Source organism: Pogona vitticeps, chromosome 12 (genome assembly GCF_051106095.1).
Source record: "Pogona vitticeps strain Pit_001003342236 chromosome 12, PviZW2.1, whole genome shotgun sequence".
In the NCBI taxonomy this organism is placed as follows: Eukaryota; Metazoa; Chordata; class Lepidosauria; order Squamata; family Agamidae; genus Pogona; species Pogona vitticeps.
Window position 1 is genome coordinate 18,577,659 of NC_135794.1, and position 20,299 is coordinate 18,597,957.

General features: G+C 42.5%; 1 protein-coding gene and 1 long non-coding RNA gene across 11 annotated transcripts in view; one reads left to right on the top strand and one right to left on the bottom strand.

Annotated features, from left to right (window-relative positions):
* The window catches only part of LOC110072990 (uncharacterized), an 80,655-nt gene that overhangs the window by 49,578 nt on the left and 10,778 nt on the right, over positions 1-20,299 (bottom strand). For 8 of the 10 annotated variants that reach the window (XR_013538998.1, XR_012081587.2, XR_013539002.1 and 5 more), the window contains exon 2: positions 4,905-5,064. The gene's annotated coding sequence lies outside the window, so the exon portion shown is untranslated. Of the gene's footprint in view, positions 1-4,904; positions 5,065-6,757; positions 9,644-15,610; positions 19,125-20,299 lie in introns of those variants that run through there. The other 2 variants (XR_013538999.1, XR_013539000.1) reach the window with 2 other exon arrangements.
* LOC144584629 (uncharacterized) overlaps positions 1-20,299 on the top strand; it is a 228,540-nt gene that overhangs the window by 12,457 nt on the left and 195,784 nt on the right. The window lies entirely within an intron of this gene.

Consider the following 20,299-nt stretch of genomic DNA (forward strand, 5'->3'; position numbering starts at 1 on the left):
CACGGCCACCATCCACATATGTTGAACTCTACACTACTATGAAGCTCAGAGATAAAGATAGGATAAAGAAAATAAGTGCACATCAATGCATTATAGGACAGTGCAATAAATGCATACTAAGAAAGTAACACATTGTTGTCTCCCCCCCCCCCTTTTTGGACTATATACAGTATATTGAATATATGTATATGTATTAAAGTACATATAATTCCCCTGAAATCTTAATATATTCCCCTAGGGCAGTGGTCCCCAACCTTGGGCTTCCAGATGTTCTTGGACTTCAACTCCCAGAAATCCTGGCCAGCAGAGGTGGTGGTGAGGGCTTCTGGGAGTTGTCCTCAAAGAGCATCTGGAGGCCTAAGGTTGGAGACCACTGCCCTAGGGGATATGCTCTACTGCTTAAAAAACACTGAATTAGGCTTTTCTCACTCATATATGATAGTGTCATACTCTGATTTTGGGGTGGGGGGAATTGGCAAGCATGAAGCATTCAGGAGTGAAACAATATGATCCAATGGATAGAGAATTAAATGCAAATTGGAGTAGCAGGAGTTCATATTAGAACTAGGAGCCAGAAAGTGCACATTTTGGCTGTCAACCTAATTTTCAAGGCTCCAGCAGACCGTTTTGTCTCATTTTCAGTCACACAGCTTTAGAGCGGTCCCAAAGATTGGGGGAAAGGGGGTTTGGGGCTTTTTTTGCACTTCTGATCTTAGAATCCAACAGCCAACATGCCTATTTTTGAGTTGTAAAACAGTCCCTCTGCCAGTGCCTAGTTAGACATGATTGTTAAATCATTCAGTGGTTTAAGTATCTCGTTATGGAGCAGAGGTTCGGTGTTTGATACTCCACTGGGCCACCCTGGAAGGGTCTGGACTGGATGATCCATAGGGCCCCTTCTACCTCTGTGGTTCTAAGATTTATTATTATTATTATTATTATTATTATTATTATTATTATTATTATTATTATTATTATTATTATTATTATTATTATTACAATCACATTAGCTGATTCAACAGCATTGATATGTATGTATCATCACCTCATTTTTAAATCCGTCTCCACAAACTGGTAGTAGACCATTGGGAAAACTGCAATCTTGCATGCTTTAACGCTGAGCATCTGTGGGAAGGCAGCTGCCTTATTGTTTTTACTACATATTTTACTGTTGATTGGTAGACTGATTGATTGATTCTTCACAGCTCTGTAATTTGGCCAACCCCTTCTTTCTCTTTGTTTTGACTTGTTCTCTAGTTTTTGGCCTTTTATTCCCTCCCCAACATTCTACATGACAGGAATTCCATTTTTACCTTCCACTCCCCCCACTTCTGATTGTAACTAGAGCTGATAACTGTGAGTAAATGTCACTTCTTCCTTCTTTAGATACATCTAGAACAGTCATTCCCAACCTTGGAACTCCTAATGTTCTTGGACTATAATTCCAGAAATCCTGGCCAGCACAGCTAGTGGTGAAGGCCTCTGGGAGTTTTAGTCCAAGAACATCTGGGGACCCAAGGTTGGGAACCAGTAATGTAGAGCACTGGTTCTTAACCTTGGGTTACTCAGGAGTTTTGGACTGCAACTCCCAGAAGCCTTCACCACCAACCGTGCTGGCTGGGGTTTCTGGGAGTTGCAGTTCAAAAACATCCGAGTAGCAAAGGTTAAGAACCACTGATGTAGAGGGATCACTTCTTAGAAGAGCTAGACTGTGTGTTTTAAAGGAAGGTTGCTGAAACTGGGTTAGACCCCTCTACACTTTTGTCTCATATAAAAACTGTTTTTTTAAACCAAATTCCAAAGAACTAGCTTTAGACTGCAGTTATGAGAAAGCTTCATTGAACACCGAATATCTAAGCAAATAGTTTTAGGATCATACTGCTCAGTTAAAACAACAAGAAGAATCTTGTTAGCTTGGCCAATGTTAAATTTCCCTGGCCTGCAGGCAAGATCCTTCAGGGTACCTCTGAGATGCAGACTAGATGAGGCAGTGTGTGCCTCATTAGAAACGGAGTTGTCTGAAGTGGCAAAAGATGTGAGATTGACCTAGCATGAGTTTCACTAACTTGCTTTTGTCTCCTGATTGGTCAGTGGCATGTAAACAAGGGCTTCATTGGCAAGTCTGATTGTGCTTTGAAGGAACTGTGTGCCCAATGGAAAAGCATGATAATAACAGGAAATGTGCATTTCCCTTAACATGCATTTTGCCCTTTCAGATGAGATGGTTCAGAGAGTTAATTTGATATAGGGTCTTCTCTTTCTTTCCTTCTCTTAAACCAAAGCAGTCAAGCAAAGGATTTGGGACCTGAACAATCTGAATGACTTTATAGCAGTGTGACTGTTACGAGAGGTTAAGCTTCTCTCTTCCAATGTTTCTGCTTGCATGTAAATTTTCTTGGCAACTCATTGAGTTTACGCATTGAGATGCTCTGGATACCAGTAGTTTTAACTCGTCCAAGTCCCAGCTAAGAGCGATACAAGACTTTTTGCTATAAAAACAAAAGTCTTCATTTGATCTTTCATGATATCATATTCTTGCAGTTACAAACAAGTAACCCAACCACATTCTGTTCAAATATTACTTTGTGGAGGGCCCACATTTATTCTTCTATAAAAGTTTGTTCAACTTGATGACAAGTTGACCCTTGGTATGTCAATGTAAAATGGCATCACCACATCGCTGCCTCACACATCTGATCATTGGGAGGGGTTCAGGAAGACAAGCTGGGAAAGGAGAGAAAGAAGAGGGTGGAGTTTGAGGCAGGAGCAGGAGAGATAAAAAAGGAAGGAGGAGCTATTACGGCCAGGTTGGGAGTGGGCATGGATGGAAGATCTTTGGACAGGATTATGGAAGAGATTAAGGGTACCTAAAGAAGAAGCTGGTTATAGAAAGAGAAGAGTATACCCATCCCGACCATCTTATTGGGGAGAAGCCGAGGCGAGAGAGTGGAGGAGGAAGCCAAGAGGGGAGAAAGAGAAGGTAGAGAGGCAGAAAGGAAAGAAAGGCTGGAATGGGGGATAAGAGAGATGAGGAGAAAAGGTTACAGGGAGGACCCTGGATGGATCCAGACCCAGAGGGACGCTCCCTGTGGAATGGTGACCGAGATGATGAGCCCATGCCCCTGTTGGCCCTTAGAATGGCAGTAGTGGAAACCCGTTCCTGTTCTAAGACTGGAAGCCCCTTCAGGACCCGTTGGCGGAAGGAGAAAAGTGTCCAAATCATGTTATAGACACTTGTTATCTGTTAAATACACCAACAAATATTCCACCTGTTTCAAAGCATCAAAAACCTACTGATTTCTTTGAAGCAAAAAAATGGATTCAAAAGCCAAACCCTCACACCATTTCACATTATTGGGATTCAAACGTGAGCCTGAATTCAATTCAGTTGCAAATGTCAGCCATGAACTGGCCAAACATTTGAACACTGCTACTTGAATCTTATTGCCTATGAGTCTATATAGTATTTGGAAGGGGAAGGGGGTCCCAGAAGGGTAAATGGTTTAAGCAGTTTCTCCCTAATGGTCCTGATGGTGCAGAACACAACATTTTTAGTCTGATTTTTTTTCTCTTCAATTTTCCCCCCCTTTGGTCTCCAATGTTTCCATGTTTGTTGTTTGCTGTTAAAATTCCTTGATAAATTAATATAATCCTATTGCCTTCTATGATATAATACTTTTAAAACTGCAGAACTGGAAGGGACTCTATAGATCATCAAGTCCAGCCCCTTTCAAGGAGTGGGGAACCGAACTCCCAACTTCCAGCTTAGATATCTAGACCACTGAGTTATCTTGATCACATAAGGGGAATGGTGTGAGTGACTGAACCTATCCTGCAAGCTCTCCAGCATGCCTCTGGCCATTCCCAGGTTGCACAGTTGATCACACCCCCAATCATGCAAAAAAATGACCACCAAAGGCAGAGGGAAAGCTTTCATGGTTGGACTTCTGTCCTGTTTTTCTCAATAGGATCTTGGCCTCAAACATCACAGTGGGGCATGGCCTTTCCCAATAGGATGTTGCACGGAGGAGCTTCCCTGCAACCCCCAGCATCCCCGAGAATTGTGGGAGTTGTAGTCAGATATCTAGGCAGAGCACCCACTTGGGAGAAGGTGCATTGCATGGCTCTACAGTTAAATAATGAGCACCAGCTGCAACCCATTTGTAGGGCGGGGAAGGGAGAGAAATGCAAAACACATTGTAATCTGATCTCTCCAATGAACATGATGATTTAGTAGCAGTATAACACCGAGATGAGTGTTGAGAATTCAAAACCTTCCCTTCCTGGTTTATCCATTTTTAACACACATCTGTCAAATGCCACTTGAGTCTTAAGCTCCAACTTGGTGATGAAAAAATGACTCGGGGTTAATGCAGCCACCTACATCACCACCACGCAACTCTAGGGACTCCCCTTTTTTGTTTTCCTTACATTAGCTGCCAACGCGTGAACAAATATTGCTCAGTCAAATTAGACCAATAATATTTAAAGACGGATTATGTGCTGGGATCCTTGCAGTGGGCAAACAAGATGGACACATGCATTTTGCCAAAGAGCCCCTCAGAATTTAAATGGGATCATTTGGAGTTTGTTAGTTTGTTAGCAGAGGAAACAAGACGTGGAAAATTGTCTGGGTCAAGTACTTGGGAAGGCAGCCCGGAGGGACCTCTTCCTCTGCTATTCTTTTGCCTTCGCCAACATCTCCAGTCCTTCAGCTGCTCTTTCTTTCCCAGTTTGGTGTCTTGCATCCGTCCATGGAAATCAGTCCTGGTAGGGTCAGCGACTTTCATTCTGCATGTCAGAAATGTGCTGGTCTCATGTGTTCCATGCACGTGGCACTTCAGCATGAATCATGCCCCCTTGCCCCTTTGGCAGGCACATATGCAAGCTAAAACAAGCATTACCTTACATATGCAGAAGTGTGACGTGTTCCTCCACCCTGCAGAGACGATCCTCAACTTGGAGTTGGTGAAAGTACTGTTGGTCTGTTGCTTGTTTTCCTTCTTCCTGTTTCTAATCAATGTGTGAACGTGCGGTTTTCTTCAAAACCATCTCTGGGAATTCCTACAACAAATGTAAGAATGTCAAGTTTAATGAACATCATTGTTTGTTTGATTGTTTCGTAGGGTAACATCATTGTCTAGGTCTATAAGGCCTTGAGTGGGCAGAGCTGGGGCAGCGAGTTCCCATCCTGTAACCTCCACTTTGGGGATTTTTATTGTAATCCAGGGATCAGGTCACCAAAAGCTGAAGCTAAAAACACTGAGAGGGAAAGAATCCAGAGCACATCATTGTGAAACATGAGATGGCTGAGCTGGAATGAACTAAGCTGAGCATGGCTGAACTGAACTGGAGTTCTTCCACACACAGAAATGTAGTCTTAATTACCTCAGGCTCCCTTCATTGTATCCATATAATTTAGGACAGGGTAGAAACTAAGGTGAGGAGCCATTTCTTTGCTACATTTTGGATTCAGAAAACCTTGCTGATCTACTGCAGATCAGTCAGAGATTTCCCAGTAGATCTCTTCCTGTCTACTCAGCCAAAGGAGCTAACTATTACAGAGGGAATGTCCTTAGAGGAGGAAATTCCTCAAGTGCTGAAAGCATACAGGTTTTTACACCTCCTGTAGTTTGCATATTAGCACCCTTTGTTTTGTGATTGGTTTGCCAAATGTAAACACATGAACTTTTTTTTAAAGTCTGGCTTCTCAGACTTTCTGCCTGAATTGTATCTGTAGAACACTGATGGTATTTCAATTAGATTTGTGTTAGCTGTAATGTACAGTTCGTCTCTTGGGAAACCGTAAACACACTTACTGAATACGGATGGATTTACTTCCAAGCGGACATGATGCTCAAAAATGAACACTTAACTGGGGTGCTCTTTCTTTGAGTTTTGATTCTGCCATGAATTGACAAGGTTCTCATAAGCAAATCTGCCATCATTGGAGTAAGGACATAATGTAGTGATCTGTAACAAGTTACTTTTTTTCCTAGAAGAATGTTAGAAGATCACATATCAAAAGCAACGTAAGTAGGAATAAATTTACTTTATTGGGATAACTAGGAAAACTGTAAGGACATTTTACACAAATTTTACCAGATTTTTTTTAAGTTTTATGCTGTTCTCTTATCTTTCCTAAAATGTTTAACCCCAGAAGAATAATTGAAAGGTAAAGAAAGGTGTAGTAGACAATGCAGTAAGTAACTTTTCAGGCATTGTTGTGTGCGATGGCAATGAGTTACTGTTTTTCCAAATGATATAAGGAAGAACAAGAAGTTGCTACTTGTATAAAGCAATTTTCCATGCTCAGCTGTTGCTGTTGTTTTGGATAGTTCTTCTATATGTTGTATATTTATATTAAATAGGAGTGAAAATTAATGTTAAAAGAATCTCTACTGGGGTTGTTTTTAGGATAAAATGGGAATAAAAGCCACACAGGGCACCTTGAGTTCACTAAAGAAAAGAAGGTATAGAGATGCATCTAGTAAATAAATCATTAACAGGGATAAAGATGTAACTAGCAAATAAACTCTTTTCTTTACATCCCACCTTACTTCAACCAAACTTAAGGAGGAATATTAAAGTTTCCAAAGCAGACTCCTGACAAAAACTAGATCAACTTATTTTGAGCAAGATGCAGGAGTAGCTGGTAACTCTGGATTCTTGGGGGCAGTCTGCCCTAGCTTTTAGCCTGAACTTCAGAAGCTCCACCCAAGATACCAAATTCTATCCCCCAAAAGAGGTGCAATACCTTGGATAGCTCCTGTAATGTTCAGATTAAAAGCTGCAGTGGATTTCATGCAAACCCAAAGTCGCCGGCTGCCGTGATATGACAGTTGTGTTGTACAGTGGATAAAGGGATAAAGCATTTTGTGACGATAGATAGATAGATAGATAGATAGATAGATAGATAGATAGATAGATAGATAGATAGATAGATAGATAGATAGATAGACAGACAGACAGACAGACAGACAGACAGACAGACAGACAGACAGACAGATATAGATAGATAGATAGATAGATAGATAGATAGATAGATAGATAGATAGATAGATAGATAGATAGATAGATAGATAGATAGATAGATAGATAGATAGATAGATAGATAGATAGATAGATAGATAGATAGATAGATAGATAGATAGATAGATAGATAGATAATAAAACTGTTTCCAAAATATAAGACGCACCTTTCCATAAGACGCACCAGTTTTTAAGGAGAAGAAAACAGGAAAATATAATCTGTTTTCTTCGCTCCATAAGACGCACAGACTTTCCACCCCCCTGCTTTGTGGGGAAAAAAGTGTGTCTTATGGTGCAAAAAATATGGTATATACATTACCGTGGAAGTTTTTATACCTGAAGAACAAAGCTGATAAACTAAGCAAATAAAGAGGCAAACTGTGCCTTTATTGTTCAGATCAGAGTAGGGACTGTCCAAGACATTTTGCTGCCTGAGGCAGAACTGCAAATGATGCCCCACACACACACCCCAAAAAAGTCAATGTTCATGGGTCCCCTAGCTAGCCTGATTATTTTGATACCTAAGGCAGAAAATCCGAGAAGTCCCTCCTCTGATTCCCTGGCAGTGAAAAATAAAATCATAATAAATTAAAGAACTAACTATTTGCTGCCCTTTTGTGACAGCTAGAAAACGGTTGCCCGGGGCAACTCTTCACTCTGCCTAATGGAAGGGCCAGCACAGGACCAGCAGCCGGGAAGGACATCCATCAGCATATGCACATTCAAGATCGCATCAGAGCTTTCCAGCTGCTGAACTTTTAATCTCCCCCATCGCACTCCTGCTCAAAGAGCTTGAGAGTTTTACACAGATAAACATCTGATTACAAAAGAATAACAGCCCCCTCCTCCCTTATCATCTTTAGATTCATTTCTCAGCCTCTGGTTTGGTTACCATAAGAAGACATTGGCATTTCCCAGGGAGGAACAGTATCAAAGCACAGGGGAAGATTTACCCACTGCATTTTGCAAAAATTAGGTATAGGAACAGTGTTGGGGTGGGATGAGGACATGGTCTCTCTCTTTTTTTTAAAAAAAAAGTATTTATTCATCCTTAAAAAAGGAGTCTAGATGGGCTGGGTAGAAATCCAATAAAATAAAATAAATAGGATAGGATAGGATTTCCCACTTTATGGACAGCTGAGTTTCAAAACAGTGATTTCTCTAAAGATGCAAGACTAAGCAGAGGCTTCAGGCTATGTTTCCAGTCTGGGACTCTTTCCACACTAATTACTACATCACCCAGAGAGAGAGAGAGAGAGAGAGAGAGAGAGAGAGAGAGAGAGAGAGAGAGAGAGAGAGAGAGAGAGGAACTATCAAAGACTGCCAGCTCAAACTTTGTCCATCTTTCCCTCAAGCAGCTTCAAACCCCATCGTCTGACTCACGTTAGAAGATTCGAACGACCTTATTGTAGGTGGCAAGTTTAAATGTGCCATATTAATAACTTCTTATCCGAGACAAATTAAGTCCTTCTGTGTCAAAAGCACTCTGCCCCGGGATTTACCTACAAGAGAAGTATTTTATTGAATAAATGTTAGCTCCAATTTCATGTTAATGTGACTGACAGGAAACTCCCGGCCTTTGCAAATAAGTTTTTTTTAAACAAAAACAAAAACAAAAATACTCCAACCTGCAACTTGGGTTGCAACTGGATGCCTAACTTGTCTTTTCCTATTATTGTCCCAGTCAAAGAGGGAGAGATTTTGAAAGGAATGTGGAGGGGAGCGAGATTCCCCACCTACCCCCCAACCACCCACTCCTTGTTCTCATTCTGAAGAGCAGAGGGAAGAGATAGAAAAAAACACCAAAAAGGAGAAGAAATCTGGCATGGAGCCTAAAGAGAAATCATTGAAACAAATTAATCCTGTGCTGTTTAAATTGACATGGTAATCCATCATCAGCAAAGCAAACTCTGAAAGCAATCTAGAATCGGCAGTCTTCTTTTGCACTGCCCTAAGGCACAAAGGCAGATAGTAGAAAAGGAGTGAGAGGAGGAAGAAATATCATAAAAGTTAGTAATGCCTTGGGAAGGAGAATTTTTTTTTAAAAAAAAGAGAGAAAACAGCTGGTGTTTCTTCTGCCCTCCAGACATGGCTGCTTCCCAATAACTGTAACAACAAGAAGAAGTCACTCAAGTAATTGTCCGTTATCAGTTTCAAATCTGGATTTTTCCTTCGTTCTGTTCCGCTGTTGAAGAATGCACAAGTCTCAGGATTTTTTCCCACCTGGTGTAACAATACGACTGGAGAATAAAGAAATTCATCTTGGGTTATAGATGGGAGTAAAAAAAAAAATCCTGGTCCTCCTTCAGACAATGGGAAATAGAGGCCTCCTGGGAGCAGATGTTGTTGAAGTTGTCCTCCTAACATAGTCTTGGGTTTTCACTAGGACTATGAAACCGATTTAGCTGGCTGCGGAGCCAGCGGTTGGGGGTTCAATTCCCCACAATGACTCCTGGGAGTAGAGCCAGCTGCACGGTTGCAGGGGTGCCCCCAGAAAAAGGGAACGGCCAGCCAATTCTTAGTATTGTCCACCTTGAAACCCCTGGAAAGACTTGGTAGCCCATCTTGAGGAGGATGTACAAGATTTGCGTAAATCTCAAATTCTGGACAAAATTAGGACTGATGAAGACTAATTTGTAACAGTCCTGGGATCAAAGTGAAAGGGCAAAAGATGGGCACAGCTGAGATTTCAGTGGCAGAGCTGGTCGTGTCCTGTGTGTTTCAGTCAAAAAATGTTTGATTCCTTGTCAATTGTTGAGATTGTCTGGTGCTTTCTCGGAAGCTTCTACCTTCTGCGGGTATGGTAGACAGCACTAAAGACGAGAGAGAATTTGGGTTTGCAGCTGAAATCCTGGACTGCCTCTCCCTGCCCATTCCTCCTGGTTCTTTCATGGCATTTCAAAAGATCCTAAAAACATTGTTCTTTCTTTCCTGCTGCTTCTCCCACAATGCGATGAAGCCTTCAGACTTGCATTTTGTTGGTGGTTGCTTTGTTTTCTAATGCATTTAAGGTTGAGTGAGATTTCCTTGAGATTTTCGTAAACCACTCGGTGATGGTTTAGGCTGGTGGTTCTTAACCTTGGGTAACCCAGGTGTTCTTGGACTGCAATTCCCAGAAGCCTTTACTACCAGCTATGTTGGTTGGGGCTTCTGGGACTTGCAGTCCAAGAACACCTGGGTTACCCAAGGTTAAGAACCACTGGTTTAGGTTACAACCAATGCGGAAGGAAGGAAGGAAGGAAGGAAGGAAGGAAGGAAGGAAGGAAGGAAGGAAGGAAGGAAGGAAGGAAGGAAGGAAGGAAGGAAGGAAGGAAGGAAGGAAGGAAGGAAGGAAGGAAGGAAGGAAGGAAGGAAGATATGGATTCAAAACAAGCAACAAAGTAAAAAGAAAATAAACATGAAAATAAAAGAACAAATTAAAAAGACAAGTTTCGGGATGTGGAATCTCTAGCCTTACTTCTTGAGAGCTCCTCCACCACTTCAAGTGAAGTTGAATGTTGATATGGCTGAACCACCAATGATGAAAAAAGCATTTATCTTGTGGGACCTGTTTCCATTTGCTGACCCCCGTTGGCACTACAAATACATTCTTCTCCCAATGATATGGGAGTTCTGTCAAAGATATGTGGGCCTTTCAACTGATAAGATGTTGTGGGAAAACGTCCCTCAACATCCAAGGAAAAACTCTAGCCTGTGCTAACGGTTTGTGAGTGACCTCTGAGTAGAGATGCAAACAGACCTTCTTCGGTTTTCTTACATTTCTCCAAATCTCCATTCTGCATTCTCATGTGTCACATCAGGTTGTAAGGAGTTTATTTTTCCTTTTCACAAGGCAATGTGTGCATTTATCATGGTATCTACATATCTATAGTTAGTTTCTTAAAAAGAGGTACATTATATGTAGGACTCCCCCCCCCCAAAGTCTCCTGAGCTTCAAAATGAACACTTTCATTTACGATTTTGAATGCAATGGGATTCTTTTCCACATCTTCACCAAGGTCCACCAGACTTCTAGAAAGAAATCCTATGCGTGACTCTCAGAGGACAAGCCACTTTGAACTTACTGGGGCTTGCCTATTTACTGTAGTTATGCTGTAAATTACTGAGAATTCAGCAAAATCTTTGCTATAAATTTGTTGTTCCGTGCCCTCAAGTTAGAACATGCTGAGAGTGACCTTAATAGGGCTTTCAAGGTCACAGAGATATATAAGGAGTGGTTTTCCCAGTTCTACCCACCCTGGTGAGTTTCCATGGCTGAGCAGGGATTCGAATTCAGCACCTCTTAGTCCTAATCATTCTACTCCACAGTAGGCAACCCTACTGTAAATATATGCTATCAATTTTAAGCCTCATGTATGAAGCTTGTCAAAAATATATATAAAAACTGTATGGGGGTGAATACAGTTCTCAGAAGCAATCAATACTTCATTGGCAATAGCAGAAAGACTTTTCAGACCATCATACAAGTATGCTAAAAAGGTGGGTTATTTTAATAGAGCAGTTCCTCTATTTTAATATTTTAAAAATTATGTATTACTTATATGCTTGAGCTTTCTTATAAAAAAATTTTTTAACCCAAACATAAAATAATGGAAGGATAATTTTAAAATTATACTAAAATTAAAACGTGGCTCCCTTTGATCCCAGCGTCTGTTTGGAGAGAGCCACATTCTCCTGTTCTTTGCTAGGACCCTTTTGGCCTCCTATATGAACAACAGAGTGGTGATCAAATGAATCAGATCATGGATGGATTTTCAAGCAACAAACTGCAGGAGATTTAGAAATAGACATGTTGTTCCCTGAATCTGACAGTGACGTTGCATTAATCCAAGGGTTTGTGGTGGTCTTGGAAACGTATCTCGGGAGTCACCTGGATTAAGAGGTCCAGCATAGTTTCCCAGTGTGCAGCCGACTGCACATAAGGGTGTATATGTGTGTACTGCCTTGCGCGACCACATTAATGGAGCTTTTTTTGTTCTGCATCACATTGAACCGAAGCCTCTGCAAATATTGCAGGTGACCATTTCCAGTACATACTGTGGAAAAAGGTAGTAACATTAAAGTAAAAGAAGAAGAAAAATCAGAAAAAAAAACTATGCTCTTTTCCATTGATGCATCTCATCGTTTTCCTCCCTGTACATGTTCACGAAAATCTTGACCTCTGTACTGAAGAATGGTACAAAATATGGCCATGACTGCAGAACAGCTGAACATTTGGTGACCAGAAGTTGATGGATGTTGAAGTACAGTCTTGAACCAAAAAAAAAAAAATAGTTGAAACTGATGAAGGGGACATCTGAAGTTTTATTGTGGGAATCATTTTACCGGACTGTACAAAAGCCTCAACTGGAATATTTGGTTAAGTTGGTTGACTGATTAAATTCAGTACAGGCTGATTTTATACTCTTGGGTTGTAAGGAAACATATTTAGATTTGGAACTATTCTGATAAATTACCACACGAGGATGCAAAAAAGGAAGGAAGGAAGGAAGGAAGGAAGGAAGGAAGGAAGGAAGGAAGGAAGGTCCACTTTAAAGTGAAATCTTGACAGCTGGAGAGATTTGGAAAGCTTTAAAACTTATTTTCAGTTGTGGGAATTTTTATTAGTTTTCATAAGGGAATTTCCTGGCACTGAAGCAATTTTGATGCATTAAAGTTCTAAGTTCTCAAATACTGTCGTCATTGTTTCAACATGAGACCTCTTGTGATTTTTTTTAAAAAAATTAAAAGCCAGTGATTGTCATTGATCAATCAATTAATTAGGGAGAAGGCAGTGGATTAATCGATTCAAAATACTCTAATTGATTGGCAGCTTGCTTGTAACACATCTGCATACACGTTGTTGCAATCAGCTGACAGGGGTGGAAGGAAGGTGATAAGGATTCTGGAGAAAAGAAGAAAAATAATGTGGAAACAATCCTATGACGTTTGTCTAAAAATTTCCAGTTTGAAATGTGTTTTGACATTTTTGTGACACCTGGAGTGGGTTACCTTCTAGATTTACTGGTTCCTCATTTAACCTTAGCTCTTAGCTGCGATGCCATCTCACTCAGTTTACCCCGAGCAAGCAAGCAAGATTTTTCCAGGTTATGACTGATTAATTAGTGTTTCTTTTAAAGAATGAAATTAATCCTTAAAGCCAAGTTAATGCCCCTGGAAAGGAGAGCGAAAATATGGGAAGAAGAGAGGTGAGCAAGTATGATTTTAGACATACCTGGACAGACATGCATATGATCATTCTTTGAAAACAGCTTGTTTTAATTAATTTTAAGAGACACATTCTTTAAGAGGTACTTAAGTATTTGCATATACATGCCAGGAGAAAGGAATGAAGAAATATTCATCTTTGCAAAGGTTGTTGATGATACTATGGATTTGGGACTATTATTTTGAATTAAATTCATATTAGCTCTGGAAGCAGAGGCTTCTTCTGTATGTCTTTACCCGTTGGGTTTACAGCCTGGTCCAAATGATTTCTTTAGATCGTCCTCAGAAATATTAATGATAGCCAATATATATTAATATTAAATTGTTCATTTAATTAGTCTGAATTTCTTTCTTGTTTAACATCATCTCAGAATTTTGCACTATACAGAAGAATTGGAAGCAACTCTTCCTTCAAAATTCTAGTCTTTTTTTTTAATTGCTTTCCTCATTTGATGTTATGCTGTGTTTCAACAGTATTTCTTAATATGAGCATTTGATGCTTTAAAAAATTCATCAGCAGTGACAGCAAAGAATACATTACATTCAGATTAATGAAAAGATTTTGGAAAGGGAGAGGTGTTCAGGCTTTTTTTAAAATAAATATTGGATACTGAAATTTTTCCAAAATAACATTTTAAAAAATTAAATTAAAAAGTGGAATTGCTGCATTGAAGTGAAATGCATGAGACATAAGCAACAGGAAGGAAACAATCACAAGAAAAATTAACTGCATCTTCCATGTACATGGTTCTTACTTTTACATGTACACATTTGAAATACATGGCCATTTTGTCCAGTTAGAAATCTGTTCTCTCTCTCTCTCTTTTCAAAGGAGAAAGAAAATAATAATTTTTAAAATGAAGATGAGAGTGCTTCTAAAAGATGTGGAGGGGACCTGTTTGATTGATTTTATGAGAGCAGAACCCGGTGGCTGAAAATATGTCTTCTAACTATTAAATGAAATGGCAATCAAGAAATTAATTTGGAAGGCTTGATCAGTTAAAATAGGCTTGGAGTATGACTCGGAGTAAGAAAATGTTTACTCTTTCTTCTTAGCTTTTGGGATTTCTGCACCTAGGGGGTGGGCACAGAATGCTGCTTGAAAGATTTGGAACAATGAGCCATTTAGCATCTAGACATCCCAGCTGTACCTTATACCTACAGGTACATTTCCTCCCTCTTCCCATGACCACAGTATTTGAGAAGGCATCGTTTCCTGGAGGATCTGGCATTTCATTTCTTCCAGCATCCGATCATTTAAAAGATCAACCTTCTTTTTTTCCCCATTCCAAGATTTGTTTACAGCTTTTAAGACTCCTGTGCTTGAAAGCGTTGCAGTTTGCAGTGTTCTGTCCAAAATCTTACAACTAAGATTGTGATTCAGAGTGTTTTGAACTGGGTGCATGCCTCCACGGTTATTTATATCTGTGCACATGCACATCTATTGTATGCATTTTATACATAGGCACCTATAGTGTAGGTATATGTGTGCATATGAAAATGTGCATAAATATACAGACAGACACTTCTATGATGCAGTCTATGAATACATGTCTCTCGCACATAACTACTTGTGTGCATCACACAGAAAATAGTGGACACCTTTGAGCTTTGGTTCAAACTCATTACATATAGGGATCTATTAACTGACATTTGCTTTTACCTGACTCGTCTATGAACTAATTAATGACCATACCTATCCACTTGCTGAAGTGAATTACAGTCATCCCAACATGGAGCTAGCTGGTCCTTGAATAAAGAGATCTATTTTACCTCCCATCTTTTTTTTTTTAGTGCAAGACACAAATGTATATTATTTGAGGAGCAAATCACATCTGCCAGGAGGATTTCTCTACAATCAGATACATATCTAGTTCTTTTCGTTTTTCTTCTTTTCAAAAGAATGCTACACATTCCCCATACACACCCACTGGTTCCCCTTTGTGAAGGCAGCAGGCAACAACTCCTTCTTCAACCCAGATTTTGAAATTTGTGCTGTACGAATGGGTGGCTGAACTAAGGAAGGCAGTGGGAACCTCACACACCAGTGAGCCCCATCAAACCCAATGGGAACTGCTTCCAAATCAAGGGTCATAGCCCTGGGATGGCAGAACGACCATTTCAATATGCCTCCTCATGAGGAAGCCCAGGGGAACTTATCTCCCAGTAAACAAACTTCGGATCAGGCAGCCCAGTATAATTTGTGTAAAAATTTGCCTTCTGTGGATTTACTGGACAGACTGTGAACATTAGTTTTCTAGAGGCTGCTGGAGAAGAAGCTGACAATCTTAACACCGACATATTCTCCCAGCCATTGGCTTTTCTTTTGCCATAATTTAAAAAGTTACTCCTGTGGTCCTTATTTTCACACCTGCTTTCTCCACCCTCCTTTAAATTAGGGCAGTTAACCTCAGTCCTGTGCCAGGCTGCACAAGTTAATGGAACGTAGCTCCTCCAGACCTTCTAGGTCACAATGTTCCTATCATGGATCTAAAGAATTAGACAAAGAGGTTATAAGATTATTTTTTGGGGGGGGGGAGAGCGAGCTGGACTCCCCCTCCCCTCCCAAACATAGTGGTCTAAACATCAAGTAGAAATGTTACTAATATTGTTGCTATATAATAATGGAGCAGGGTTGTTTTCCTCTAGATTTGTCCTGGAGTTTAGAAGGAATTAAATTAGTATGGGATGGGGACGGTCCTCCAGAAATCAGATGAATTCCCCTCCTCTCCACCCCACAAGAGGGAAGGGACAAGGGTTTGAAATGTGATTTATCTTCAACCCTTGCAACGAAATGGAAAAGCAGTCCCCACGTTATTGACCCACTGCTTTTAAATACACTGGTTTGCACCACGTTTATAGGAAAAGGGTAAGAATGGCCAAAGGGTTAGCTCTTCCCCATCCCAAATCCAGACAGAATCAATGGGAAGCAGAGAGCTTCCCTGGGGCCTTTCTCGGCTTCTCTAAGGAACAGTTCAACTTCAAATTTCTTTTATTGCTCCTAGAAAGAACATCTGTCCTTTGAAAGATCCTGGGCTGGCTTCTTTGGAGGGTTTTTTGTTTTGTTTTGTTTTGTTTTTAACCTGATCTCCTCCTTTGCCTCCTTTGGGAGAAGGTGTTTTGTACATTTTTTTTAAGGATGGGTGTATCAGCCCCCTTTCCCCCTCCCACTTCCTAAACTGAAATGAAGATATCCCAACAGGGAAAAAGAGAATCAAAGAATTACAGAGGTGCAATATTATCATGTTCAGTATTAATTTTTTAAAATAGATATAGATATATTATTAATTCAGCTTCTGGGCTTTAGATTGAGTTTGCTTATTTTTTAAAAAGTAAATAAAGGAGAAAGTTGGTAGGTCACAGCTTTCTGCTTGAATCGTCCCCAGACATAGAAGAGAAACTTATTAATATCTCAACCCCTCCCCCCAAAAAAGGATTTCACCCAAGAGGTCCCATGGAAACCTCTCCTTCACTCAAATTTATCACCTTCGCTTCACTGACTTGAGGGGAGGCCAGAAAAGCTCAGCGTCCACCGCTTTGTAAAAGCCACTCGACCCACCCGGATTAACTCGTGGTACCTGAGATACTGGGAGGCGAAAGGACCGGGAGGAGAGAGGGTTGGTTGGCTCTTTGATGGATGTCCTCTAATGAACGCCCCATCCAAGGGATTTCCCAGCCTGGATCTTCCCTCCCGTCCCTGAATCCAGGCTCGGCCTCCCATCCTTGAGCCTCTTGCGCAAAGGCTCGGTTACCCCATCAGCCCCACAAAAGTCCTCGCCGTTCAATATAATTGTATGGCTCCCTAGAAATGGTGTGTAACGGGAGGGGGGGGAGATTAAACTCACGAACTTCACTTTTTAGAGGGACAATTTAAAATCTTGTCTTCCCCCCCCTTCCCATTTTTATTTTAATTTATTTCATGGCCGGCTCTCGCCTTCCACCGACTGAGAGCCACCTCTGGAGTCCGATGCGCGCAGGAGGAAGGCTTGCTTTTCCAACTTCTGCTTCGTTTTTGGACATTTTCATTTCCTCTCTTCCACGGTCCCCTCTCTCCCCAACGCTCCTCTGGATGGGTTTTATTCGTATGTCTTGCTGGGATCCTCTTTTCTGCTCGGGATCACCGGAGCGGGGGCTGCAACCCGCTTTCAGGTCCCCCACCCCACCCCACCCGCCTCGACACGCACGCTTCTCCAGCGCTCCCCTCTTCATCTCCCGACACCCCGGGCGTTCCTAATCCGTATAGATTTCGCTAACTCTTTTTATCCCGCTGAAGACACATCTTAAAACACTCCTGCCTGGAATGTGCTCTTTGCTTTATAAACACTAATAAAATGATTTACCCCCTTCCCCGGCTCCCTTTTCTCCCGCCCCGTTCCGCTTCCCTTGCCGTGAAAACAAGAAAACCAGGGGGCCCGGAGACGGAGAGAGAGAGAGAGAAAAAAGAAAAAAAATCGTTCGCCTAACTGGCTATTTGTGTGTGATCGGTAAATATTTAGCCGGATCAATAGACCTAGCCCGATCCCAAAGGGAAAAGGGGAGGGGGCATGTTTTTGTTTAGTCCGAGAGGTGAGGAGCGCCAGAAGACCAGACGGACGCTTCTTTTCTCTTGCTCTCCCCGCGCAAGCAGGAAACGCGGGCGCGCTTTTTCTTGCGCACTTTTGCGCGCAAGGAAGGCCGCCCGCCGTCCTAGCCCTCCCTTTGCCCAGTGGGAGCAAGGCCCGCGAAGCTCGCTAGGACTGACGTCGGAATGGCCAGGTCATTCCGCGTAGATTGCGCTGTTGGTCTCCCCTGATCCCGACACAAATGCGGGTAATGTTACGCGGGGGAGGGGGGGAAAGAGTATCCCCCCCCTTTCTCTTCTCCCCCCTGCACGGTTTCTTCTCCCTTCCAGAGGAAACGTTTCTCCCCTTCTTCACCCGGTCAACCCCGAAGCAGCTGGTTTTTCAAACTTTTTCGCACCGAGGTGCGCACATTAAGCCGCTCCCTCCCTCCAGGCAGGGGGAAATGGCTCTGACATCCCAAGGCTTGCAAAACTAAAGGAGGGGAGACGGCTAGGTGTGTGTGTCTGTGTGTAATTAATTCACCGAACGAAGTATTTCTCTGTGCTGAAACCAGGTGCGCTCCTCTGCGCCCGCGCATCGCATTTGGACGCGTCTCTTACAAGCCCCCTGCGTGAAATGAACGGGAAACGTCGTCCCCTTTTTCCCAACTCCACGCGTGTCGCTGTCAGAGTAGAGCTCGGCTCTCAGAGAGTAAAGGAAGGGGAAAAACCTTTGATTGCCTCTTCCGTTGCTTTTTTTTTTAAGGGACGGGATGAATTATAGACCCCCCCCCTCCCCTAGCGCCCTGTCCAAGCTGACTTCAAGGGGCTGCCCTTTGAAAGAACACGCGTCCCCTCCGATCCATTAAGGTCTTGCAGCTGCCCGACCCGAGGTGTGCTTTACACAAAAAGAGCGTCCCCGCTGAGTTCAAAAGGTTCGCATCTCCAAAAACGGGAGCGGGTCCCCTAGCACGGGGTTGCGCGCGGCCAGTTGGGAAAATAACGGACTGAGATATACAGCTAGGCGGGTAGGCAGAGAGGTACGTTACTCTAAGCTAAGCGGGGGACTCAAGACTCCGATATTTAATTTCCTGGCCTTATTCCCCCCCCCCCTCCAGCGTGAAACAGCATCGTCCTGCAAGCGCTGTGCACATATTATGGAAAGATCTGCGTGAAATATCTTAGGAGTTTTGGGTTTAGAAAGAGCGATGCTGCCTGCAAATGCAGGATCCTGACGTCTTCCTAAACACCTATCAATTACCTCTCTCTCCCTTTCCACGTGGATCGCACTTGATGGCATGGGATCGCTGTGCCCCCCCCCCAAACCACCCACCTACCAGATGGGGAATCCGGCCCTCATCTTCTGCCCACCTTGCATTAAAAACGCCACTTCTCGAGACAAAATAAAGTCGGCTGGTTCACACGGGAAAGCGTCAAGGCACCAGGTACGCTCGAAAAGGCAGCCACGTGTTTAACTCGAGTGTCGGTTGTGGGCACAGAGGGGCTCGGCTTGGTTTCGTGGGCGCCCCCCCCCCATCTTCCCAGTCCACTTGAGAAGATGAAGGAGTTAAATACCTTTGATGCTGCCTGTGGGTAGTCGGGGGGAAAAAAACACACACACAAAGGGGTCGTGTGAACGGGAACAAAATCGCCTCTTCCGGATTCATCTGTACTTCTAAAACCAACCAGACAAACAAAACAACAGAAAGCCACGATCTAGCCGAAGTTAAAAGACGTTCTCGTCCTTCTTTTACGTAATTCGCTCTCCCGAAGGGCCTGCAGGCCCAACCTGAGCAGGATTACTCGAAAGTAATCCTTTCTCGGTGTTCCATTAGAACTTATTCTACCTAAGGGAGTGCACGAACCTGCAGAACTAAAAACCGGAGCCCAAACCGTTTCTGTGTGCGGATGCCTTTGCTAGATTGACCCACCCGCTAGTCTCTCCCCTCCTGAAGAGTGACAAATGCGTGTTTGGAATAACATAAGGACGCGGACGTCGGGAACAAACCCGAGTAAAAAGGCGTAGACGCCTACAGCTCTTCCCATCCATCTCAACCGGGAGGTGGCTTCCCGCTCGGTTTCCCCCCCCCCCCCCGTTCCCTCTCTCCGGGACACGAGGTCGTGTGAACGTTTCCCTGATGCCCTGGAATTGGGAAAACAGGCTGCCCGGAAGAGGGGAGAGGGCGAACCGATCGTCCTCAAATTTCTTTCGGGAAAGGCTTGCGGGACGCGAAAGGGGACAGTTTAGCTCTCTTTCACTTTGCGGGTAAATCCCGTGGTCGGTTACTCGGAAGTAAGCGTTCCGTGGTGAATTGTGCCCACGAACGTTTCCCTTAGAAAGTTGAAGGAGGGGAAGAATGTATAGTATTCTATATTTTCTCCCTCCCTCAATAATAATAATCATATTATTAATAATAGAATTACTATGTATTTTTGACGGGGAGACGGGAGGAATAGGTTCCCGTCTTCTTGCTGTTTTCGGGTGGTTCAGAAGATCCGCTCTCCTCAACGCATTTTTTT